General features: G+C 32.7%; 1 pseudogene; it reads left to right on the top strand.

Annotated features, from left to right (window-relative positions):
- The first annotated feature begins 20,360 nt into the window (after positions 1 to 20,360).
- Positions 20,361 to 22,124, top strand: LOC108472872 (cytochrome P450 83B1-like; annotated as a pseudogene).
- Positions 22,125 to 27,817: the final 5,693 nt, after the last annotated feature.

Raw genomic sequence — 27,817 nt, 5'->3', positions numbered from 1 at the left:
AGGACACGACGGCTCTTGAATAATCTTTATTGGCTTGAATCCTTGGGCAATAAAACAAATTCTTGTTTTCCTCTGCGAACTATCAGCCTTCTTCTATTGTGTTTACTTGGACCATATTCAGACAACCGTATTATAATCCACTTTATCAAGAAATTCGTCTTCCTATGACAAACTGTTCTGTTTAGCAATCAAATATGAATCAACACCTCATTTCTATGATTATGTAATGCAATGCAGTTATAAACAAAACAAAAACAAAACACATTAGTACAGAAGAAATAAATAACAAATAAAGTATCTATTCGGGTGACTACTAACCTTCGGATATAGTCCTACCTAAGGTGAACTCTTAGGATTCACTATATGTAGCTTGGTTCTAGAGAAATGGAACCTGAACCAGCAGATTCCTTAATCCTCACCCATTATAGGCTCATATGGATCAAGTTCAGTTCAGTAGAATACATTTCCCTATGACCATACGGAGATGAAAATCTCACGAAATCATAGGTACGGATGTATCCCGGAAGTAATCTACTAGCCCATGCGGAGGTGAAAACCTCACGAAGGCATAGCTTCTCACTCCCACTTAAAGGTATAACCGCAACAGTTATGCAATGCAATGCAATATTATTCCACAAGACATGGATCAAAACAATCATGCAAACAAAGGCCACAAAGAATCATGATTTTCAAATTAATTTTTCAAATTTAGATAAAAGAACAGAAAATAATCAATTTTATGGCTTGACTCCCTTGTTCAATCCCCAGTGGAGTCGCCAAGCTGTCGAAGCCATTTTTAGAGAAAAACGAGGATCAAATTTTTAAAACAAAATGTGGAGCTGCCACCAATCTTTTTGTTAAAGCATTTTGTTCCATTTAAATCAATTTTGGTCTACGTAAAAAAAAGATGGGTTTGGGAGCCGGTTACGTATGAGGAAGGGTTAGCACCCTCACTACGCCCAAAAACTGGTACCAGATTGATTAAGTACTGTCCTTATGTCTAGGGTTTTGTTTAAAAAGAATTTGAAATATGGTTTTTTTTAAAACATTTGAGTGGTTCAAGTTGGTTGTCAAAACTCTCTCATTTCAAAGGTATACAACACCACATCCAGCACGATAGGACATGATCCTTTATACCTTTGAAAACACGATTGATTTTTGACTCCCAAAAGCTTTTAGGTCAAAAATTACAACAGGATATCCAAATATTTAGTCTAACGAAAAATCGAAACCCAGCACGGTAGGGCACGATTTTCTGAATTTTCAAATATTGAACATTGCTTTGTTTTAAAAAATTTAAATAAATGATTGTAAACTAACTCAGAATGCCTTAATTTATTTGAAATAAAATGTAATAATTGATTTTAAAGAGTTGAAAATTATAAAGCAACATTTGTAAACCAAAAGAAAAAAAAATAATCATGGGATAAAAGCATGCATAAAATACAATACTTGGTAAATGAAGATAACATAACCTTATTTAACCAATCAAATCAAACAATTGAATATAACATATCTAAGCAAAATGAAACCAACTTTCCAAGCATGTATGGAGAACAATTGATATAACAAATAAAAAATGAAAAATAGTATACAACAATGATATATAGCTTAATATAATACTATCGATACAAAATATACAAAACAAAATGAGAATTAAAAATAATATGGTATAAGACAAATTTAAAATAATGATGAACCGTTGAACACATAATATATATAATATATGAATTGATGAATTTGAAATTATTTGTAGAAAAAACTAGAGATATATATGTAATCATTAAAATAAGTGTTACGAATGAAGATTTTAAATCGAATAATATATCAAGTGTTAAAAACATTTGTTAAAATATATACAATAAAGGAAAATTTAAATAATATATAAAATATGAAAGGATAGCAAGAATTCATAATAAAATATAATCTTAGGAAATACACAATAATAGGTTTACAAAATACATATGTACATAAACAGATTTAGAAGTAATTATTTGTAAAAATAACATGAAATTAATAATGCATATAAGATTAAGTTAATTTTATCATAAATTATATATGTAATAGATTTTAAAAACATAATTATGTATACAAAGAAAAACTATATGTATAAAATACATGGATTTAGTGATGTATATAAATCAAACATGTGTACCAATATATATATGTATGTGTAAAAAGAAATTTGAAATAAATAATGTATAAAATAATTTCGTATGAAATAAATTGATTTGGATTAATGATATGTATAGATAATACTTACATAAAGATAATAATATATGGAAATGTATAGAATAAGTAAAATATACAATTTAAAATAGAGTCCTTAAAAGAAACACATTATACACATAAATAAATTTAAAGGAAAATATATATATACATACATAGAAAATGTTTACATAGAATAATATGAAATCAATAACGTGTACTAAAGTAAAAATAATTTAATATCAGTCATGTATAATAGTATGAGGTTAAATACCACATAAATCTTCAAATGTAAAATATATATAAGAGAATTTTAATACATAAATTGTAAAATAAAATAAATTAAAATATATTCATATATATATATATACACTAATGAAAGTGCTTGAACAATGCAAAATCAGTAAAATAATTCAAGCTAGAGATGAATAATAAATAATTTTTAAAGAAAATAAAAGAATTACAAAAGAAAGGAAAAAATAAAATAAAAATACTCTATTAAAATAAAAATAAAATCAAAGAAACAGTTTACAAGTAAATGAAACTATTAAAACAATATGGAGGACCAAAATACAACACGCTCAAACCTAAGAGGGCTAAAAGTGAAAATGAACCAAATTCTAAAATGAAATGTTTAGAAATAGACTGATTTGAAACGGTACTGAAATTAAGGGGAGAAATTGAAAACAAAACAAACCATATTAAAACATAACGGAAATGTGGAAGGACCGCAAGCACAATTATCCCCTCCTTTTAAGACCCGCGGACCTTTAAAGAAATTGGGTCGGGTCATTGGGTTGCATCATGAAACGATGCCGTTTCAACGCCAATCCGTACAGATTAAAACGATGCCATTTTTAAACGCATATAAAAGCTAAAATCTGCCCTAAAATCAATTAGCAGATTATTTCCTCAAAAGAAAGCCCTAAATCAGTTCCTTAAAACCTCTTAACCTCTCATGCGAACCTCAACCGCGCCGAAATAATCCTTCATCTCCGCCATGGCTTCAACCGGTCCCTAAGGATCCGTGTGCCTTTGGATCGGAGGAGCAAACGCCGATTGGATCGACGTCGAATAATTGGTAAGCAAACTATCCTCCTTATTTTTATATTTGCGTGATAGATTCACCAATAAGAAAGAAATAAAAACAGAAAAAATAAAGGCCAAAATTGATGATTGAATCACCTTTTCAAAATTGCTATTTTTTACTCAGTATGGTTAAGTCCTTTACAGATTACATCCATGGCTTTTTATAGCCGGATTTACAAAATAAAAAATATATATATTAGAAAAAACTCTAATTTTTGCTATCATTTGCTGGCTTATTTCTATCAATTGCTGCACTGTTGTGGTTGTTAGTCGGTTATTTTCTTCTCACAGGTTCGATTGTACGGAGGAGAACGCTCGTGGGGATGACGTGGAGGAGGCTCGAAACTCTGTGGCGTTGGAGATCCTCGCTGAGGAGGCTTCAATATTGGTCTTAGGGTTTCAGTCCCTGAAATTGAAAATTGGGCCACCTGAGTCGGGTTTCAATTGGGTTAAATTTTTGGCCTATGATAGTTTTCTTGTAAATAGGCTAGGTAATTAAGTTTATTGGGTCTGTTGGGCCATAAGTGTAATTTGTAAATGGACTGGACACTTATCATTGGATTTTATTTTGTTATTTTGCTTTGCTTTTTTCATTTTGGTTTTGGTATGGTCCCGAGCAAAATGGGTCTATTACAAACAACACTCTTTGTTTAATCCTAGAAAGTCAGAATATTAACTTAATTCAATGAAAACGACAATCTAGAGCTCTAATTCAGGATTTGAACTCAAGAAAAACAATGACGGATTTGGGAGAGAAAATGTGATTTTTGTTTGAAATTAGGAATCATTTTGGTGTTTGGAAAGGTAATAAATCTGAAGAAATGAATTTATTTTGAAGGAACTCTGATATTAGGTTTTGGGAAATTTTAAATAATTTGGGGTTTTAAAAAGAAGGGGGAATACATGAGTTGTAACAGCCTAATTTTTAGTGGTATTGGGAATAGAGATTTAAGATCACTAAATCCGACGGGTGAGTTGAAAATTTAATAAATTAATACCTATGAGTCAAATGTGAATATAAAAGCATTTTTGAATTAGTGAATTTGGTGATTTAAAAGAATTAATTAGGTAAATTGGGTCAAGAATGAGGTATTGAGACCTCGACTTCATAAATCGAGCCATAAATATTTTTAGAAATATTTATGGAGTGTTGATGAGGTAGTAATAAAATTTAGTCAGAAAATTTTGACGTTTGGATGGTTAATTAAATAAAAAGGACTAAATTGAAAAGGGTGTAAAAGTTGCTAAAAAGATTAAATAGCTCAATTGTCAAATGAAGAAGGACCTAAAGTGAAAATAAGCCCAAAGGAGATATTTTGGGAGGCAATAGCTGAGAAAAATCAGGGAATGGGTGAAATAAGGGCAAAATTGGAAAATTGACAAAATTGGCTAAATAAAAATGGGACTAAATTAGAATATCTAGATTTCTCTTTATTTTTCTGCATTCTAATCAGCAAAAACGCCATGGAAGAGTTCCCTTAAGCTGGTTTTTCATATTTTTACTTCAAGTAAGTTCAATTCTTGATTATTTCTTGAAATTTTTGTGTTTTTATGACTTTTACAACTAGGTCCACTTGTTGAATTCATTAGTTTTTGATTCTATGAAAGAAATTGAAAGTTTCTATGAATATGTTCTGGAAGTATATGATGATTTGGCATGGAATTAGAGCTTAAAATTGTTTATATGCTGATTTTTTTTGAAAGAATTGAATAGAAAGTGAATGTTTGGGACCTAATTGTAAAAGAGTTTGAAGTTAGAATTTTATGTGGAAATTATGAATTTCAATAGTTATGAAATAACTTATAATGTCTATAAAAAGTATTAATTAAGAAAATTATCTTAATTGAGGAGTTAATTGAGCAAGGACTGAATTGTATGAATTGTGAAATTTGGGGCAAAATAGAAATCAACATTTTGCACTAAAACTATTTTAGACAGCAGCAGTAGTCTAACTTTGAAAAATCACAAAAAATTTTAAAAATGGAATTAGAAGATGAATAAAATATGAAATTAAAGCTTATTGAGTCTAGTTTCTTATAGAAGAAATGATGTAAGCAATGGAATTGTAAATCATGAGATATGATGAATTTTGTGAGACAAAGTCAGAATAATTTAAGGTTCCCCTATTCTGACTTTGTAAAATCATAGATAATTGGATAAAAATAATTATGGGATTAAATTTATATGTTCAGAATCCTGAATGAGTCTATTTTCAAGATAAATAAGCAAGGACATCATTCGAATCTTGTACGAGAAGATAATTAATTTTTAGTGAAGAAGGGTCGGAACTGTCAGACAGCAGAATAGGGGAGACTTCAATGAATAAAATGTATTAATTGGCCCAACTAAAAATTATGAAATTTTTATGGTAAGAATACATATGAGTCTAGTTTCTTGGAAAATTTATGAATCTTAATTTGGAGTTCTTTAGCTCAATATAAAAATAATTTAGTGACTATGACACAGATGGATAGCTTGAATATTCACATAAGTAGATAGTGAAAATTATGGATAATGTTACCTACAAGTGTGTTGTTTATACTAAGGATGTGGATGGAGAGGAGGGGGAGGAAAATATACAAAAATATATGAATGACTCGTGTATAAATTGATCACATGCCCGATTATAATCGATAAGTGTTGGATTAGAAATGATATAATGTTTTATTTGGTATATTTATTATGAAATTATGATTATCGTTATAATACAAAAATTGAACTTGTGAGTTTATATGGCTAAATTTTAGTTATTATTTGTTAATTTTATGAATTTTATGATGTGTTATTTCATATGTATTGATGATAAAATCGTGAATAATGTAAAAGCATGAAATTTGAATAAATGATCAAATTGAGCATTTCAGTTCAGTGACAAGATGAATTGAAGGAAAAGACCATGGTTGGACCATGGCAACAAGTGATAAGTGATAGTTTCGGCTACACTTATCTGATCAAGGAAAAGTGAAAGTGATAAGTGATAGCTTCGGCTACACTTATCTGATCAAGGAAAAGTGAAAGTGATAAGTGATAGCTTCGGCTACACTTATGTGATCAATGACAAATGACAAGTGAAAAGTGGTAGCTTCAGCTACTTGATCAGTGAAAAGTGGTAGCTTCTGCTACCTGATCAGTGAAAAGTGATAGTTCCGGCTACTTGATCAGTGAAAAGTGGTAGCTCCGGCTACCTGATCAGTGAAAAATGGTAGCTCCGGCTACCTGATCAGTGAATAGTGGTAGCTTCGGCTACAAGTGACAAGTGATTTCCGTATAAGACCATATCTGGGATATGGCATCAGTGAGATATGTGATTTGTGTAAGACCATAGTTGGGCTATGACATTGATATATGAATATGTGTAAGACCATAGCCGGGCTATGGCATCAATATGTGAAGATGTGTAAGACCATAGTTGAACTATGGCATCGAGAAAATGAAGTACTCAATTCCGTAAGACGTTCACTAATTTGACAAAGTTTGGCAAGTGTTACATGGAATTATGTGATACAAGGAAGTACGAGTTGATAAGATACGAGTATAGAACTTGGTTGATAAATGAATTCATTTGTGATTATATAATTGTTCATCTTGAATGTACTGTCCATATGTATTGATAATTCAAATGTTTTAATGAATAAAATTTCGATATGGAATAAATTGAACACGAGACAAATAATTATGAAATTGAACTCGAAATTCATGAAAATGACGATTATTGATATATGGAGACATGAGACATTGATATATGAATATGGAAAATGTTTGATAAATGTGTTTATTCATAATTATAGAATTATATACCTCATGTGTACTATTTGCATAAAGATGATATTTCAAATACTTTGGTTATTTAAGCTTAAATATGAAATAGTCCAAATCAAGATAAGTTGTTATGAAAATATATTTAAATTACGAGAGATATGGTGATATATGTTGTATGATTACATAACGTGAAATTGTGTATATATATGAGAAATTGAATGAGAATTAAGCCCATACACGTTTATTGTTATTTATATGAAGTGTACGACTGACAAGGGTGATGAAGTTATAAACAGAGAGTTACACGGGTTGAAAACACGAGCGTGTCGCTCTCTAAAGTGTGAAAATTTTCTAAGTGTTGCAAAAGTTTCATATGTTTACGGTTTGGTCCCGAACCACCCTGAATGTATGTTTTGGGCCCCGTAGGCCCATATAAGGGATGTTAAACATATGTATGAAAGTTTTTAATTTAGAAAACATTTTATGGCTGATTTTTTTACATGATTGATCATATTAAGTTTGGTAATGCCTCGTACCCTATTCTAGGCTCGGAATACGGGTAGGGGGTGTTACATGAGTGGTCGCAAGTAGGAAACCAATTTACAAAAATTGGGCAATTTGCCCTTTTGGTCACTCCTAATTCTTCCCTTTTCCAATTAGGTCCTAAATCAATTAAAATTAAATTTTCCCAATTAGACCTTAAATTTGAACTTTGTTTTGAGCTAATTAATAAAATAGAACTTGATTATGTTACTCACATACTTAATTTACTCATTTACAATCCTAGTTTCTAATATCTGACTAAACCCTCGGTTCTACTAATTGGATTTTCGAAATGTGACACGTTTCCATCTAGAAGCATTTTAAGTGGATTGACAGAAAACCGCTTCCAGCTAGAAGCATTTCCCACAACGGTTACCCCTCCCAATGGCTATTTATATAGCCAATGAACCCCCTCCCCCTCCCCCAACTAACAACTATTTTTTTCTATATAAACCCCTAATTCTTTTCTTTTTTGTTTAGTTCAATCTCAACTCCTCTCTCTCACATTCTCAAATCTCTCTCAATTCCTTCTTAATTTCTCACACAATATTTATTCCTTTCCTGTTAGTATCTCTATGAACAAACTAAATGAAAGAATTAAGAGAATTAAAGAGAATTTGATTGAAGTATATTTCTATATTGTTAATCTGTTTGAATGAGTGCATGAGTGAGGTTTGTATACACAAGAGAGATATACTAACCTCTGCTAACAACCTATAACAAATTACCAGTTTTGATAACTGACTAACAACTTACTTTTACATACTCTAACATTATCGAGCTTCCGCAAGTGGTACGACTCGAAAAAGATGAAGAAACCGCATAAAATTGGAGACAGAAAGTGGTTTAGTGAGAATATCAGAAACCTGGTCACAAGCTGGTACTTCACTAACAACTAAAGAACCATTAGCCACCTTTTCTCGAACAAAAAATAGATCAAGTTTGACACGTTTGAACTTGGAATGTAAGTCCGAATTAGCTGCAACAGTTACGGTACTAGAATTATCACACCAGATAGCAGGAGGATCAGCAGAACTAAGTTTCAACTCTGTCAATAGGTAAACCAACCAGGCAATGACACTGGTGGCAGTGGCTAAACTTCGATACTCGGCCTCGGCGTTAGATCGAGAAATAATTTACTGTTTCTTAGAACACCACGAGACAAGTGTATGCTCAAAGTAGACACAATATTCAGTAGTAGAACGATGATCGTCAAAATCAAGACCCTAGTTGGCATCAGCATTCCCGACCAAAGAAAGTCTGTCAGATCGCCAAAAGACCAAACCATGATCAATAGTGCCATGTAAATATGTTTTAATGCTACCATATGAGCTGTAGTAGGGGCATGAATGAATTGACACACATGATTTACAGCATAACCAATGTTTGGTCGAGTTAAGACCACATACTGAAGAGCACCAGTAAGGCTTCGATATTCAGTAGGATCTGCAAGCCGATTACCCTCATTTTTGGAAAAAGTAAAGAAACTGACCATAGGCGTATGAACACTCTTTGCATTAGATAGAGAACTTCTAGCAAGCAGATCCCTAATGTATTTGCACTGACATAAGTGAAAATTGCCAGAAGCAGATTGACTGACTTCAATCCTTAAAAAATAATAGAGATCACCCATATCATTCAGAGAAAACTCATTATGTAGTTGACGAACAAAATAATTTATCTCGTCAAACAAACTACCAGTAATAATAATATCATCAAGATAAACCAAGACATAGATGCCGAACTTAGTCGAAACTTTGACAAATAATGAAGCATCTAACTTGGATAGTACAAACCTAGTAGATAAGAGAAACTACTTTAATTTTTCAAACCAGGCACGAGGTGCTTGCCGTAATCTATACAATGCCTTTTTCAGACGACACATCAACTGTTCACCATTTGAACCATACTGAACATAACCTGGAGGTTGCTACATGAATACTTCATCAGTTAGGTCTCCATTCAAAAAGGCATTGTTTACATCAACTTGGAGAAGTTGCCAACCATTAGACACAATAATAGATAAAATGGTTCGGATGGTAATAAGTTTGACCACCAGGCTAAATGTTTCGCTGAAGTCACACCCCGGTACTTGTGAATATCCCTTTGCAACCAATTGTGCCTTTCGACTATCAACTGTCCCATCAGGATTTTTCTTGACCTTAAAAAGCCATTTGCACCCAATCGCCTTCTAACCAGGAGGTAGTGGAACAAGTTCCCAGGTAGAGTTAGCAATTAGAGCATCAAACTCAGCTTGAACAGCTAATTTCCAATCCTTATGAGCAAGAGCTTCCTCAACAGAGCTTGGTTTAAAATCTACAGCATCTACAACTAACACCTTGGGTCTAAAAATTTCAGCTTTAGATCGAGTAACCATAGTATGAGTATTCTTTGGAGATACAGAAGGAGCAGTGACAATCTTAGTAAATAATGGGATATCATCAGTAGCAGGATGCGGCTCCCTTAGACCAGACTCTGATGTAGCCGTCGAATCAACTAAGGTGTTTGATAGGGGATTAGAAGTAGTAGGTGAAGCAATTAAACCAAACTGCATAGATTCATAGTTTTGACCGTGCACAGGTACTGTAAATAAAGACACTGAGATTTTGTTTGGCTCTGTACTAGGTCGAGAAGACAACTGCTGAACAATAGGAACATATATAGGAACACACGTAGGTTTCTGAACAGTGTCCACAACCGGTAAGGAAAACAGGAATTGATCTTCATAAAAAATAACATGGTGAGAAATAATGACCTTACCATCTGGTGTAAGACAGTTATATCCCTTATGTTGAGAATTATATCCCATAAATGTACATGGTTGTGAGCGAAAGTCTAACTTATGTCGTACAAAAAGACTTAAGTATGAAAAAAAACAACAACCAAATACCTTGAGATGATCATATGATTAAGATGATCATATGACAATTTGATACGGAGACTGACCTTTCAGGACCAGAGTAGGTAGCCAATTAATAAGATGCACAATACTGCGGAATGCATAGCCCTAATAGTCCATAGGAAGATTAGCCTGAGCCAAAAGAGTAAGACCAGTCTCCACAATGTGTCTGTGTTTACGTTCAGCAACACCATTTTGTTCAGACGTGTGATGACAGGTAAGACGATGAAAAATCCTATAACTAACGAGGACTGATGCAAAAGTACGGAACTCACCCCTCCAATTACTTTGAAACTTCTTAATATTCTTCCTAAACTGAGTGAAAACCATCTTCTGAAATTGAAGAAAACATTCAACTGCTTGAGATTTATGTTTAATTAAATAAATCCAGGTAAACCGGCTACACATGTCAATGAATGAAATATAGTACAAATTACCCCCATATGCAACAGAAGCAGGTCCCTACAAATCGGACACAACTAAGTCAAACAGCTCCATGTATACAATAATAGAATTTGAAAAAGTCAGTTTATGAGACTTCCTTTTTTGACAATGTTACACTTATTAAGAACATTTTTAACAATTGCTGAAGATGGATGACCAAGCCTTTTATGCCATAGTTGAAAGACATCATCATCTGAAGGACAATTGTGAATCTTGATGTTGTGAATTGACGGATTTGAAGCAGGAAAAGCAATCGGGTTTACTGAAAACTGATATAGAACATCACGAACTTGGCCTCGTAGAAAAATTTCCTGTGTTTGGATGTCCTTCACAACACAATGATCAGGGTGAAATTCAAAATATACATTGTTGTCAGTGGCAAATTGAGAAACAGACATGAGATTTTTCTGAATGCTTGGTACACACAAGATATTAGACAGATGTAATAATTTCTTCACGGTTGGTAAAATAGTATTCCCAATGGAAGAAATTTTAGTGGGAGCCCCATTGCCCGTTAAAATAGAGGAAATACCTATATACGGAGTGGAGGCATTTAATCTGGACACATTCTGACAAACATGATGAGTGGCCCCGGAGTCTGGATACTACGAAGATGTTCCTACTGGCACATGAACATATGAGTTAGAGTTATCAAAGTTAGAATCATATTGCGTAGCATATGAAAAATCTAATGCGTGAAAATCAAGAATTCTGGGTAGCCCAACACACTGAGAGGAATCAAAATCAAAGACACGAGCTCGTGGTTTGGTTCACCATGAAACTTCAGGAGATTATTTTGCATAGAACCTTCAATACAATTTGCTATAGGCCCAAATTTATAACTAGCATTTTCCTACCTATTAGACTGCCCATTGGACTGCCCAAAATTCTGGACAGCATGTAGCCCACGAGATTGGCCTGCAATTGGCCCAGCAAACTGGCCACTTCCTTGGACAAGCGACGGGCCTGCTGCACTTGACCTAGGCACTATAGTAGCAGACGACCCAGAACAGCCCACGTCACGCCCTGGCCCACGCGGTATTTCACGTCCAAACCATGGTCTAGTGTATGGACCATATCCATTCGTTGGGCCACCACTAGACCCAAAACAATCATTTGGGACACCATCATGAAGTCCCATACCATAACCTTCAGTAGGGTAAAAATAATACCCAAAAGCATCATCTCTCAGTTGCGACTGATAAGGCCGATTTTCAAAAGGCGGCCAGCCACCCCACGAGTAACCACCAAGTCTAAAGAGCCCTGCACGTTGGCCATCAGCAGGAGAAGAAAATTGGGTAGAGGTGAAGATGTTTGGGCCGCAATAATCGCGGTTGAAATGATAGTAGCAATGCTGCACCACATGCCCGAACCCACTATAGATTTGGCATTGAGTTTGTGGCCAAAATTCTCGTCCTCACGAACCTATCATTGATTGCCCCCTCACGCGTATCGTGCAAACGGAGTCACTCACTGCAGCAACCACTGGTGTTTCGACTAGATGTACTTGGATCGGAACTTCACGCGTCGCTCGGATCTACCTACTTTCAAATTCCAGAATAACATAAAAATGTTGAAATAGCAGGGGCTCTGTCGAGAAGGAAGCCAATGTTAAAACTGCATTAAAATCGGACGAAAGTCCAGTCAAAACAACTTTCAATTTTTCGGTCTCGGTTACCTCCGATCCAGATGCTGCAAGTAAGTCACAAATAGTTTGTATGTTAGAGATATACTCCTTAACAGTTAAAATACCTTATTCATAGAGTGAAGTTCATGTTTGATCCTAGAGATTTTTGCACCAGTAGAGGCAACGAAAAATCGATTTGCTGTACTTCATATGTCACATGAAGATTTAGCAGAGGTAAAATATGACAGGGGAGAAGAACTGATTGTAGAGAGGAGCCAATAAGCTAACAACTTATCTTGTTGATTAAATGCAGAGGCCTCTGGATTTAGAGTGAGTGTACCTTCAGAAGACTCAATGAACCGAGGTAGAGCAAAGATTGTACCTTCTAGGAACCCTTGCAGCTCATACCCGTCGATGATCAGTCAAATATGATGCTGCCACTGAATAAAATTTCCCTCGGTAAGTTTGATGGTGTCATGACGAGGAAAAGAATGAATTAGAGCACTAGAGAAGGACTGATTCGTGAGATTGGCAGAGGTAGAATCATCAGAAGGCGCCATGATATGGAAGCAGATACCAAGACTAGGCGACTAATACCATGTTAGTATCTCTATGAACAAACTAAATGAAAGAATTAAGAGAATTAAAGAGAATTTGATTGAAGTATATTTCTGTATTGTTAATCTGTTTGAATGAGTACATGAGTGAGGTTTATATACACAAGAGAGATATGCTAACCTCTGCTAACAACCTATAACAAATTATCAGTTTTGATAATTGACTAACAACTTGCTTTTACATACTCTAACATCTCCCAACTATTTTTTTTATTAAAATTGTATTAAGGTTTTTTAAAAATTATGTTTATATTACAATTTATTTCATATTTTTCGAAATTAGTAATGGAAAAATCTTTGATACGTTTGGATGACAAGCACATTTTGGTCGACCAATTGCAAATGTAAGAATGTTTTTATTATATTTTATCTATTTTAATATAAATATATTCTTTGATACTGAAATTTAATATTTTGTATTTTTTATATATAGTCAGAAGATCGGATTTTAGAGACGTATAATCGTAATCACCCCCTACTCCGTCGTCCTTAATCGAACCATACTTGAGAGATGCGAAATTTTTGTACGTGACCCGTATGGGTATGGGGTGTAAATTGAACCCCATACTTGTAAGCACATTGGTGGAAAGATGGAGACCTAAGACGCACACATTCCATCTCCTAAAAATCACAATTTTTCGCTGTTCAGAGTAAACCTAAGAATGAGATAGAAACATGAATTTCACGGATTTGCACACTGAACTGCGAAAAATCGTGACTTTTAGGTTTTTCGGGCATTCTGAGATATATGACAAAAATAAGAAGATACAAGGGGGTCGTCATAGAATATTTAAGAAAACAACTCGAAATATACCACTGAAGCCGATTCTGAAGCAGATTTTCGTCAATATTGAATATTCCCATTTGATTTCTTAGGAGATTAGCATGAGTTTCTTTATTTCTTTCTATTATATTGTCTCTTGAATGTTTTCATTTTTAAGCATGAACTAATTTTCTAAATACCTAGGGAGATGAACTCTATGATGGATTCTGTAGTTTGATTTTTATTTTATGCAATAAATTCTTAGTTTCTTGTTCTCAATTATGTGTACTTAATTCTTGGTTTAATATTTATAGATTATTGATTTATGTTTGACGTGCTTTAATTAGAGGAGGAATAGACCCTGTTTAAGAGTAGATCTTGCGTAATTGAGTGGAGTTGCATGCAATCCTAGAAATAGAATGACATAAATCTACCGAATTAGAGTAAGATATAATAAGGGAATCCATAGCACGAGTTAATACGATAATAAGAGTTTTAATTAGAAAGAAATTTTAATTAATCAACTTAGAGTTAGTTGCTCTTATTCTCGAAAAAGGTATTACCATAATCTAGGAATTTCTATGGTTCAAGTTACTAGGTAAAGAAATTTCGTAATTTAAATTGATAGTGACAGATGAAATCTATCTGAATTCTTTCTTGGGAGTTGTTTGCTTCTTGGTTGTTAATCGTTTGTTTTTCTAATTTGTTCTTTGTCGTGTTCGTTAGTTAAATAATTTAGTTAATTTTAGTTTTTAAATCAATCACTCGAATTATTCGATTAAATAATAGAAAGACGGTAACTACTGGTTAGTCTTAATGGCAACAGTATCTTTGCTCACCGTAACTATACCATTAATTGATAGATGTAATTATCTTAGTCAAATTTTTAATTAATTAATTCGCGACGCATCATCTTCGCATTTGATTTTCAAAGGTTGATTCATCAACACCTTGAAAAATAAAGGATAACGCTTTCTTATCCTTTTTACGAGTTTCTTTCAATACTCTTATTTCTTCATTTGTCAAAGCCACTTTGACAATTGCATTTTCGAGCTCGACATATCCTTCTTCATCAATGTCCCAACAATCTTGAGAACCAATTAAAATCTTCATTTGAATGCTTCAATTGCCATAATTTATTTTCATTAATTTTGAGATCTGCAATTGAATAATGTTTACTGTGAAAAATAAAATAAAATAAAATAAATAAAATAAAGAACACACAAATTTTACGTGGAAACCCTTTCGGGAAAAAACCACGGGCAGGGGAGAAGAAAATTCACTATGTCGAAAAATTTGAATCAAATACAAGAGGAATAGACTATGTCTATTTATAGGCTTGCAAAGCCATATTCTAGTAGGATTGAAACACCTTATCCTAATCAATATAAAATAGATAGAGTTTAATAAGATTTAAAAACCTTATTCTAAAATAAAATAAAAGAAGTCTAGTTCTATATGGATTTTACTTTTTTTTTATTTTCCATCGTATTTTATTTAAATAAGAATTTGGGTCACTTAATTCTAACAATCTCCACATTGACACAAATTCTCAATGAACAAGTTCTTCATCGCGAACTTTCAATAAACAAGTTCTCCACCTCTTCCATAAAACTCCTTAAGGGTTTAACTTCAACAATGAACACCAACCAAGTCTAAGCAATGCTCAAACTTGGTTATAGGAAGTGACTTAGTCATCATATCTGCAGGATTTTCATGAGTACTAATTTTGCTCACAACAATATCACCACGAGCAATAATATCACGAACAAAATGATACCGAATATCAATGTGTTTTGTTCTCTCATGAAACATTTGATCTTTTGTAAGAAAGATGGCACTCTGATTGTCACAAAATCATGTGCTGATTTGAAGGTCTTCATTGAGTTCACTAAATAGTCCCTTCAACCAAATAGCTTCTTTACAAGCCTCAAGAATCGCCATGTACTCAACCCGATTGGTAGACAAAGCGACTGTAGTTTGCAAAGTGGCTTTCCAACTAATTGCATAACCTCCGATTGTAAAGACGTAACCTGTGAGAGATCTTCTTCTATCAAGGTCTCAAGTAAAATCAGCATCAACATACCCTATAACTCCATTTTTAGTTCTTCCAAACTATAAGCAAACATTAGTAGTGCCTCGTAAGTATCTTAAAATCCACTGAACTGCTTTCCAATGTTCTTTACCGAGATTTGCCATATATTTGCTAACTGCACTGACTGAATATGATAAATCTGGACGTGAACAAACCATAGCATACATGAGAGATCCCACTGCACTAGAGTATGGAACATGTGACATGTACTCAATTTCATCATCTGATTGAGGAGACAAGGCCGATGAAAGTCTGAAATGGGCTGCTAAAGGAGTACTAACAGGCTTAGCATTCTGCATATTGAACCTGCAAAGAACTTTCTCAATGTACCCCTTCTGACTTAGGTACAATTTGCTTACTTTTCTATCTCTGAGAATCTCCATACCAAGTATCTTCTTTGCTGGTCCTAAATCTTTCATCTCAAATTCTTCACTTAGTTGGGCTTTAACCTTTCTTATCTCTCATTTATCTTTTGCTGCTATCAACATGTCATCAACATAAAGAAGTAGATACACAAAAGAACCATCACTGTTTTTCTTAAAGTAAACACAATTGTCTAAACTACTTCTTTTGAAATCATGAGAAGTCATAAAGGAATCAAACCTCTTGTACCACTGTCTTGGTGACTGTTTCAAACCGTAAAGGGACTTTCTCAGCAAGCAAACATAGTCCTCTTTTTCTGAGACTATAAAACCCTCTGGTTGTTGCATGTAAATATCTTCCTCAAGTTCTCCGTGCAGAAATACAGTTTTTACATCTAACTGCTCAAGCTCCAAATCATGCATGGCCACAATACCAAGCAAAGCTCGAATCGAACTATGCTTAACAACTGGAGAGAACACATCTGTGAAGTCCACTCCTGGAATTTGACTGTAACCCTTTGCAAGAAGCCTTGCTTTATATCTGGGTTCTTCAACTCTTAGAGTCCCTTATTTCTTTTTAAACACCCATTTACAACGAATAACCTTTTTACCTTTAGGAAGTTTCACAAGGTCCCATGTTCTGTTTTTTTGGAGTGATTCCATCTCTTCTTGCATAGCAAACATTCACTTTTCTGAGTCTTCACAGCTAACCGCCTCAGAATAATTAGATGGCTCTCGATTCGCATCTATATCTTCAGCCACATTTAAAGCATAAGCAACTAGATCAACCTCGGCATACTTCTTTGGAGGTTTAATTTCTCTTCTAGTTTTGTTTTTGGCGATAGAATATTGTGGTGAAGAAGCAACTCTATTCTCAATTTTTGTTCTAGCTTGAGGAGTTGACTCTGTATTAATCTGATGCTCCACCTGCTTTTGATTTTCTTTATTGGAAGAGTCTTTAAGAGATAAGTTAGGTAGCATAGCAGTTTCATCAAAAACATCTCTGCTAATCACAACTTTTCTATTTTCAGGACACCATAACTTATACCCTTTTACACCAACTTTATAACCAAGAAAAATGCATTTAATAGATTTCGGTTCCAATTTTCCATTATCAACATGAGCATACGCAGGACACCCAAAAATCTTTAAATCAGAATAATTAGCAGGATTACTAGACCATACCTCTTGTGGAGTCTTTTTTTCAATGGCAACGGATGGAGATCGGTTGATCATAAAACATGCAGTAGAGGCCGCTTCTGCCCAAAATGTCTTCGGTAAGTTGGCATTTGACAACATACATCGAACCTTCTCCATGATCGTTCTGTTCATTCGTTCTGCAACGCCGTTTTGCTGTGGAGTATGGCGAATTGTTAAGTGTCTCATGATCCCTTCTGACTTGCACAATCTATTAAACTCATCAGAACAAAACTCTAAGCCATTGTCTGTGCGGAGGTATTTTATCTGTTTTCCCTTCTATTTTTCAATCATAATTTTCCAAGACTTAAATGCGGAAAACATATCGCTTTTCTGCTTTAGGAAAAACGCCCAAACTTTTCTAGAAAAATCATCAATAAAGGTTAGCATATAATTAGCTCCACCCCTCGAAGGCACTCTGGATGGCCCCCACAGATCAGAATGAATATACTCCAATGTTCCCTTCGTGTTATGGATTCCTCTAGTGAATCGAACTCTCTTTCCTTCCCAAAACACGGTGCTCACGAAATTCGGTTTGCAAATTCCTTGCCCATTAAAAGTCCTCTTTGCTTAATTACGCCATGCCATTCTCACTCATATGCCCTAGGCGATATGCCAAAGTTTAGTAATATCATCATCGACAAGGAAGAGGAAGCGACAATTGCATCACCGATATGATAAAACCACAGAAAACATATAACTTGGCAATCTTTTTCCGCCCTTTCATCACAACAAGGACCCTTTGAAATCTTTAAAACCCCACTTTCAATTTGTATATCATGCCCTTTTGAATCAAGAGTACTCAACGAATTTAAATTTCTTTTCAATTCGGAACATACCGCACGTCACTAAGTGTTCGACAACTCCATCAAACATCTTAACTTTAATTGTTCCAACACCGCGATTTTACATGAAGCATTATTTCCCATCAAAACAACACCTTGAGATCTTGTTTCATAAGTTGTAAACCAATCCCGATTGGGACTCATGTGGAAGGTGTAGCTTTGAATCAAGTATCCACTCTCGCTTACTTTAGAATCATTGGCGAAGCGACTAGAAGTTCACCATCGCGTAGTCTTCTACAACATCGACTTCACCGAATTTTACGGTTGTTTTCCTTTGATTCGCAACCTCCCTTTTAATCTTATTTTGTAGCTTATAGCACTCAGATTTAATGTGCCCTTTCTTCTTGCAGAAGTTGCAAGTTTTACATCTGTTTGAAGACTTCGATCTACCCTTAGATTTACTACGAGGATTCCGTTCCTGTGTCCTACCACGATCATCATCAGCATTCCGATCTTGTCTCCCACGAACAATGAGACCCTCTCCCTGAGAGTCGGGTTTAACCACAAGATGCTTCATCTTATCATACGAGGTTAAAGAATCATAAACCTCATCAACTGTGAGAGACTCGCGGCTATATAAAATCATGTCTCTAAAGGTTGAATAAGACAGGGGCAACGAACAAAGTGGAATCAACCATAGATCTTCCTTATCATACTGAACCTCCATGGCCTCCAAGTTTGAGAGAATTTCTTTAAACAACATTAAGTGTTCGTGTCTGACGCACCTTCCTCCAAACGATGAGCATAAAGACGCCGCTTCATATGCAACTTGCTTGTTAGAGTTTTCGACATACATATTTGTTCTAGCCTCTTCCATAATGCGTGGCGGCAGTTTCTCTTTCATCACATCCTGCAAAATTTCATTGGACAAATGCGGATGTAATTGTGTTAATGCCTTTCGATCCTTACGCTTCTTCTCTTCATCATTAATGTCGAAGGCATCTTATCTATCCTAGCGGGGCATCCTCCAGATCCATCTGCAAGAAGCGCTTGCATCTTAATTTGCCACAACGCAAATCTGGTGTTGCGATCCAACAGCGGAATTTCATACTTCAAAGACGCCATTACCGTGATCGAGATGAATAACCCGGAAGCTCGGATACCAATTTGTGAAAAATAAAATAAAATAAAATAAATAAAATAAAGAACACACAAATTTTACGTGGAAACCCTTTCGGGAAAAAACCACGGGCAGAGGAGAAGAAAATTCACTATGTCGAAAAATTTGAATCAAATACAAGAGGAATAGACTATGTCTATTTATAGGCTTGCAAAGCCATATTCTAGTAGGATTGAAACACCTTATCCTAATCAATATAAAATAGATAGAGTTTAATAAGATTTAAAACCTTATTCTAAAATAAAATAAAAGAAGTCTAGTTCTATATGGATTTTACTTTTATTTTATTTTTATCGTATTTTATTTAAATAAGAATTTAGTAACCTAATTATAATATTTACCATTTTGACACGAATACGAATTTAACTCTCATACCACGTGTTGAAAACGTAATTGAGAATTAATTGCTGAAATAATAATTTTATTACACAGTACAAAATTACACAATAGAAATACAAACTTTTCCTCTCTCTTAATTAACTACAGCTAGTTTTCTATCTCTCACACAATTTTTTTTTTCACTTTCAGCACACACATTAATATACGAAATATACATATATAAACACAGTTTACCACATTAATGATTACTTATCCTTTAAATATATCATGAAACTTCCAGTAAGCATGTACTGATAATGTTTATTCTTTGAGTTGCAGGCCAATTTGTAAAGTTGCAGGCCACTTTGCAATCAATTTTAAAGCCACGTTTTGTAGAGTTGCAGGCCAAATTGAATAGAAACTCTTAGCTTCAATTTTATACCGACTTTGAAAGTCGGTTTGACTTCAACAGGGAGCATCCCTCCCAACTTTCTGACAGATTCATTGAGTAGAATAGAATGGCAATAGTAGTGTTTCTGGTCTTTCTTCTACCACGCTCCTTGTTCCTGTTCATTCTCCTAAAACATGGCAATTCTAATCGTCTTCCCCCTAGCCCTCCTTCTCTTCCTTTGATTGGTCACTTACATATGCAGTTGTTTGATAACTCAGCCCCTCATATTTTTCTTAGCAAACTCTCTCATAAGTATGGTTCTCTCGTGTACTTGCGATTTGGGTTTGAGCCAATCCTTGTAGTTTCTTCAGCATAAATGGCTAAAGAGGTTATGAAAACCCATGACCTTGACTTCTGCAGTAGACCTTATCGACGTTGTAGTCATAAATTATCTTACAATTCCTCGGATTTGGCTTTTTCACCGTATAATGACTACTGGAGGGAGATGAGGAAAATATGTGCTGTACATCTCTTTAGTAGAGTGCAACAGTATCGTCCCATCCGAGAAGATGAAGTTGCTCACTTGATTGAAAAAATATCCAAATTATCTGTTGATTCTAAACCTGTCAACTTGAGTGAAGCAATAACGTGCCTTTCCAGTACAGTAATTTGTAGAATAGCCTTCGGCAAGAGGTATGACGAAGAAGAAGCAGAAAGAAGCAGATTCCATGAACTGCTTAATGAAAGTCAAGCCTTATTCTCAAGCTTCAGTTTTTCTGACTTCTTTCCTTAAATGGGTTGGCTCGATAGATTCACTGGATTGCATAGTCGTCTTGAAAAAACATTCAAAGAACATGATACTTTTTATCAACAACTCATTGATGAACATCTTGATCCAAATAGGCTAAAACCGCAACAAGAGGACATACTCGACGTGTTACTACAAACATGGAAGGATCACGACTTTTCATTTGATCTGACTATCGATCAGATAAAAGCTGTTCTTATGGTCATTTCATCTCTACTCAAAACTTTTTATCATTAATTAACTTTTGCGCTTCACACATTGTACATATTTGTAACCCATTGTTATTCTTGCAGAACGTGTTTATAGCTGGAACAGACACAACCGCAGCCACTATAATATGGGTCATGAACTTTCTAATGAAAAATCCAAAGTGTTTGAAGAAAAATCAAGCGGAAGTGAGGAATTTGATCGGGAAAAGAGGTTTTGTAAATGAAGATGATACTCGAGATTTGACTTACTTAGAAGCTGTGGTAAAAGAAACCTTCAGATTGCAACCAATAGCTCCATTGTTAGTGCCACGAGAAACACTCCGAAAGTGCAACATAGGTGGGTACGATATACCTGCCAAAACCTTCGTTTATGTGAACACATGGGCAATAGGAAAGGACCCTGAACCTTGGGAAAATCCGGAAGAGTTTTATCCTGAAAGGTTCATTGGTAGTCCCACTGACTACAAAGGACAACACTTTGAGCTCATACCATTTGGTGCTGGTAGAAGGGCTTGTCCTGGAATGCATATGGGAGTTGCAGTAGTGGAACTTGCCCTTGCTAATCTTCTATACAAGTTCGATTGGGAAATGCCGATTGCGATGACAAAAGAAGACATAGACTTCGGTGTTAAACCTGGTATCACTGCACGGAAAAAGTATCCTCTTATCCTTGTGGCTAGGAAGATTTATGATTAAACAATCTCTGCCTTGTGATAGTTACTTGTGTACTGCTTGTTTTTGAAAAGGTTTTTAGTAACACGGTCCATGTGGCTTTGATATTCAGTTAAAATAACAAGTTATGAATAAAATTCTCAATTTACACACATAATATATATATTCTCTTTTGCAGCAATAAGGGACAACAGGTGCCAATAATCAGTTAGAGGTGTGGCCTCAATCAACACAAAGGGTTGTTTAGGTTTCTATTCTAATATAATTTCTTTAATCGACTTTGCTGTTAGGGGTGGAGTGAAACTAACTAAAAAAACTAAAACACTTAAAAATAATAAAATTTTTAATTAAAACAATAATTTCATTGTATTAAAAAGAAATATATAAAGTTAGGTTTTAAAAATAATCTTTCTCTTAATAAAATTATATATGAATTTTAATTTAATATCAACTTAACATATAAATTTAAATTTAAATTAAATTTCATGAGTTACTAAAACCATTATCAGCCCGACCCATGAGCATCTCTATTTGTTACTAGGATCCTGGATAAAATTTGACGTTTACAAAGTGTTTCCAACTTTGAAATAAGATGAGACATTTCCATAATGTACTCTCTACTAGAGTTGTGCATGGGTCGGGCTAGTCAGCCCGGTCCGAAGGCCCTTCCAAAAAATGGGAGGGTTCAGGTAAAAATATATGCTTGAAATATAGGTTTGGGCAAAAAAACGAAGCCCGTTTAGAAAACAAACCAGGCCTCGGATAAAACTTTTTTGGCCTGGGACCGGCCCGAATTATATACTAAATATATATATTTTTTATTTTTAATCATATTTACATTTTATTTTCAATTTTAATATAACCATTTTTATTATATTTTCAATTTGTGTATTGTTTTAAGAATTGTTTGTCTCATTTTTATTTGTTTCTTATTTTAATATTTATTTTATATTTTTAAATGTATTTGATTTATTATATTTTAAAATTTTTTATTTAATGAAATAAGTTAAAAAAATTAATATGGGCCAGCTAGGCTCGGGCTTAACAATTTTATTTTGGGCCGGATTTGGATAAATTTTTAAGCCCATATTTAAGGTCGGGCAGGGCATGGGCCTAGAAAACAGGCCTAGAAATTTGTCTGGGCCCGGCCCATGCACACCTCTACTCTCTACTATTATTGTTCCTTTTATACATTATTATATGTGAGTAAATTTTGATTTAACTCGAAAAAAATTTAAATTTCGAATTATTCAAATTGAATTAATCAAATCAATTCGATTTTTTTCTAAATTTTGAGTTTAAATCGAGTTTAACTCGAATAATTTAAATAAACTAAATATTAAACATTTTTACTTCTCTTTCCCCAATTTCCCCAAAAGATTTATTTCCTCCCAAACACTCGAAACTTTTTTCCTTTTATTTTCTCTGAGAACTTTTACTTCCCGTTAAAAAATCTTACTTCCCCTCAAGCTTTCAAAATTTTTTCCTTTTTACTTTCTTTCTAAAACTTTTGCTTCCCCAAGCCCCCGAACTTTTCCCAAAAACTTTTACTACATTAAACCCCAATTTTTCAAATTTATATATATTATTTATATTATTGAATTGTTTAATAATATTAAATCTTTATTATCAATTTTACATTTTATCTTTAAAATAACATTTATTAAAAATAATATTTTTACATTTAAAAATATTTTTTAATTTCAAAATATATGGTGACAAGAATCGAAGATAATTGAAGTAATTAAGCAAGAAAAAAAACTAACTTGTAAATAGGGGTGAGCAAAACTCGATTCGATTCAAAAAAAAATCTCGAGTTAATTTAATTCAGTTATTTGAGTAAACTCGAATAAGTAATTCAAGTTTTGAGTTCAAATCGAGTTGAATTTTATAATTCGAATAACTCGAATAACAAATTGATATAAATATCTTTTGGTCCCTATCAAGTATGAAAATGAGCAAATTGGTCTCTCTCTCAACAAAAATTTCAAAATAATTCAAAATAATTTTCAAAAATTTAAAATAATTTTAAAATTTAAAACATTTATAAAATTTTCAAAATTTATATTTTTAAAAAATTATAAAAATTTCAAAACAAATTACGAAAATATATAAAGAAAGTTTAAAAAATTAAAATTTTCCGAATAACAATTTTGGGATCTAATAAGTTAATTAATGATTCAAGTTTATCATACTAAAGTATTTTATATGGTTTCAAATTTATGTGCTCTAAGATGAAATAACTATTGTAACAATATTTTAATTTGACATGTTTAATTTTTAATTTAACTTGAACAGTTTCATTCGATTCGATTCAATTCGACTTGAATTTCATTTCACTCGACTTGATTCGAAAAAATTTCTAATCAAGTTAGGATGATAAAATAGGACTAGTTAACTCGAAAATTTTTCACTCAATTCAATTCGGTCAAACACTACCCCTACTCTTATATAAAAGGTTAATAAATAAATCATGAGGGGGTGAAAGTTAATAACAATTTTGATTATGGTGGGAGATAGTGGCTACAAGACCTAAAGTCATTTTTTTAAATTTAACTCGAACAAATATATTTGATTCGAATTCCATCTCACTCAACTCGATTAGAGAAAACTTCAAATCGAGTTAGGATGATAAAATAGGATTCATCAACTCGATTAACTCAAAAATTTTTCATTCGATTCGATCGAACGCTCAACTCTATATGTTCTCGAAACTAGATTTGTCAAGGGCATACTGATTTCAACTTTTTCATTCATGACAAACTATTTTTGTCAATGTTAACCATGAATTCTTTAACGATGGTAATCTTATCAAACATAGTGTTCTTGAATATTTCTATAATAGCCTTATTCATGACCATCACACACATACTATTTGATCTCTTCTTTCTTTCATTAGAGGTACTCTCATTGGTAAATGTTGAATCCATGACTCTGAGAAACAACCATAAAATTCTCTTGCCATGATCTAAAGTTGGTACCATTCAACATAGGAATTGAGTTAATGTTGACAGTGATGTGGGCAATTGTAATAGTAGCTCAAATAAAGCAATCTCATATAAGGCTTTGAATATAAAGCAAAACAATAATAAATTCGAATAAAGATAAACCTCATCTCAAGATACTGAACACTTTATCAATATTTCATCTTTGGACAAAATATTAGTAATTAAACATGGGCAATAAATCTTTCTTTGAGCCGATTTATTGCTAAGATGTAAAACCAAATAATTGTCACGTGTTTATTACTATAATTGTATATGTAATTTTGTTAAATATTAACCTTCTTTTATGCCGATTGATATTAACACAATTTAAATCACATCTACATAATCTTTTATATTTTCCACAACAGAAGTCACTTTAAGAATTTATTACTTGATTAAATTATTTTAATATATATAAACATATTAATATTCAAACAGTCAAAATGAAAATTTCTGATTATGCTATAATTTTTGAAATAACTTAAATAAAAATGTTTAAATAATGTAATAAAAATTAAAAATCTTAATAAAATATATTAAATATTAAAAACTAAATATAACATTCGAAACTTAAATTCAAAAATTAGATGTAGACCACAACTCATAGCCATAATCGAATAAAATTATACCACAGAACTATATAAAATTCTGAATAGAATGAAAAACAATAAAATCACATACAATCCCTGACTTTTTAGTTACTTCCTTTCCCCATTCGTGGAAAATGTTGGCACATAATTAATCATTAACACACGCATGATAATAATTTGTCAATAAACCAAGCAGGATTCACGATTAAAACCAAACTTTTGTATGGTTAGAAAGCTTGTCAATTGCTAAGTATAGCTTTAAGTTTCATATAAGATGGCTGGTTCAACTAGGTCGATGAAGACAAAGGAAATGCACATGGGAGTGAGTGGCAACTTCTACATTTCATAGTCAAAATCATCATAACAACAGATTTAAAAAATCTTAAAAATAAATAAACTTTTTATAATTATTTAAATAACCACATCCAAGGTTGATCCTGAATGTAGTCTTTTAAATAATTATAAATATAAAAATTAGAAAAATTTAAAATTTTTAAGAATTATTGAATTATAAAAATTATTAAAAATAATGTAGAAAATGGATCTAGATAAATGGTTGTTATTTCATATTAAAGTGATTTCTTGAATAATTATAAAAATTCTAAAATTATTTAGAAATTATTAAGAATAGATTTCTTAATAATTTGCTGTTATATTCTTAATAATTTTCCATAATTTTTCAATAATTATTAAAATTTATTTAATTTTTAGGATTTTTAAAATTTTTAGATATTTGCAAGATATTTTGTCACATCAACATGCTGTCCACATGACACACCATGCCTCGTTGTTTGGTTGCTTTGTCAACCATGTCATCACTAAACAATAATAATAGATGAAATTTTTTAACAGAAAGGTCAGTTTGTTCTTTAATCTAATGTACAAGAATTGATTTGTCATTTTTTGAGTAAATGGGGTAAAATGTAGTCGACGCCTAATATAGGGGTCTCCATGATACTTTTACCTAATCCTACTCATCTTTTAATTCTACGTCACATACATAAAAGTTTTTAAAAAAAAAATCAAATCATCACTTAATAGCACAAATGGATGGAACATTTAATAGAATGACCAATTTGTATTTTCCTAACATATAGGGGCTAATTTTATATTTTAAAGTAAATTACAATTTTGCATTAATAGTGTTTTAGATATTACTTTAATTGTTATTATATTATTGTCATAATTTTTTTCAATCATGATTGTTTGAATTGGTCAATCAAATTGGTTGGATGAGTATCGATTTGAAGAGAGGCATCAGATCGATTGACCTGTGAACCAATAAGGATAAATTGAACTTGACTAAAAAATTGGTTGAACCAATTTTTAATTTTTAATATATATTTTTAATTTTATAATTTTTAATAATTTATTTAATTGAACCGTTAAATTAATAAAATAAAGACTTGACCAATTTAATTATCGATTTGGTTTTAATTTTTATTTATTTATATTTTAACTATTTGAAAGTTAATTTTTATATTTAATTTTTTACCATTTCATTTCGTTTTTTTGTTTTAATAATTACTTTAATTAAAATTCTCAAAACTTTGTTTTATTAATCTTAAAGCTGTAAGGATAAAAAAAATACTTTCCATTAATTTCTAACGCTATTTTATTTATTTATTTTAATTTAATAAAATGCTACATTATATTTTTATATGATTTAGTAGAAAATAATATTATATGTACAATATTTATTATCAAAATAAAAAATAAAAATGATGTCCTATCAGCAAACTTAACTTTCTTCCCTTAACTTTTTCAAAATTTCTAACTTTTCTTCTTTTTTCTTTCTCCTCCAAAATTGACTATCAATTAGCTTTGCAAAATGATAAGCTCACTATAGAGTTATCCTCTTAATTTTGCTAACAATTTATAAACAAATTTTTGAGTTTAAGTTTGGGAAAGGGTTGAAAATGGAGGAGGGACTAAAATGAAAGAAATACAAAATTTGATAAGGTTGGGGAGAAAGAGACGAGTGTTGGAAAATATAGATATCACATATATAATAAGAGTAATTATATGTTTTTATTTACTATCATAAAATGTTAGCTTAAATTAAAAGTGATCTAATTTGGTTAATGTAACACCCCAAACCCAGCCTAGACGTTATGGTCGAATCTGGCGAAGTGTTTTTCGCAAAGAATGGTTTCATTGAAAAACCCTTTCTACAATTACCACTGTTGTGTGTCCTCAATGATGAAAACATGTCAGTTATCTTCCAAATGCGAGTTGTTTGTTGAGAGTTATTCATATTAAAACGTCTTTAA

This window comes from Gossypium arboreum, chromosome 2, assembly GCF_025698485.1.
Source record: "Gossypium arboreum isolate Shixiya-1 chromosome 2, ASM2569848v2, whole genome shotgun sequence".
NCBI lineage: Eukaryota > Viridiplantae > Streptophyta > Magnoliopsida > Malvales > Malvaceae > Gossypium > Gossypium arboreum.
The sequence above is the reverse complement of the archived record's forward strand: the minus strand, read 5'-3'. Positions and strand labels throughout refer to the sequence as shown.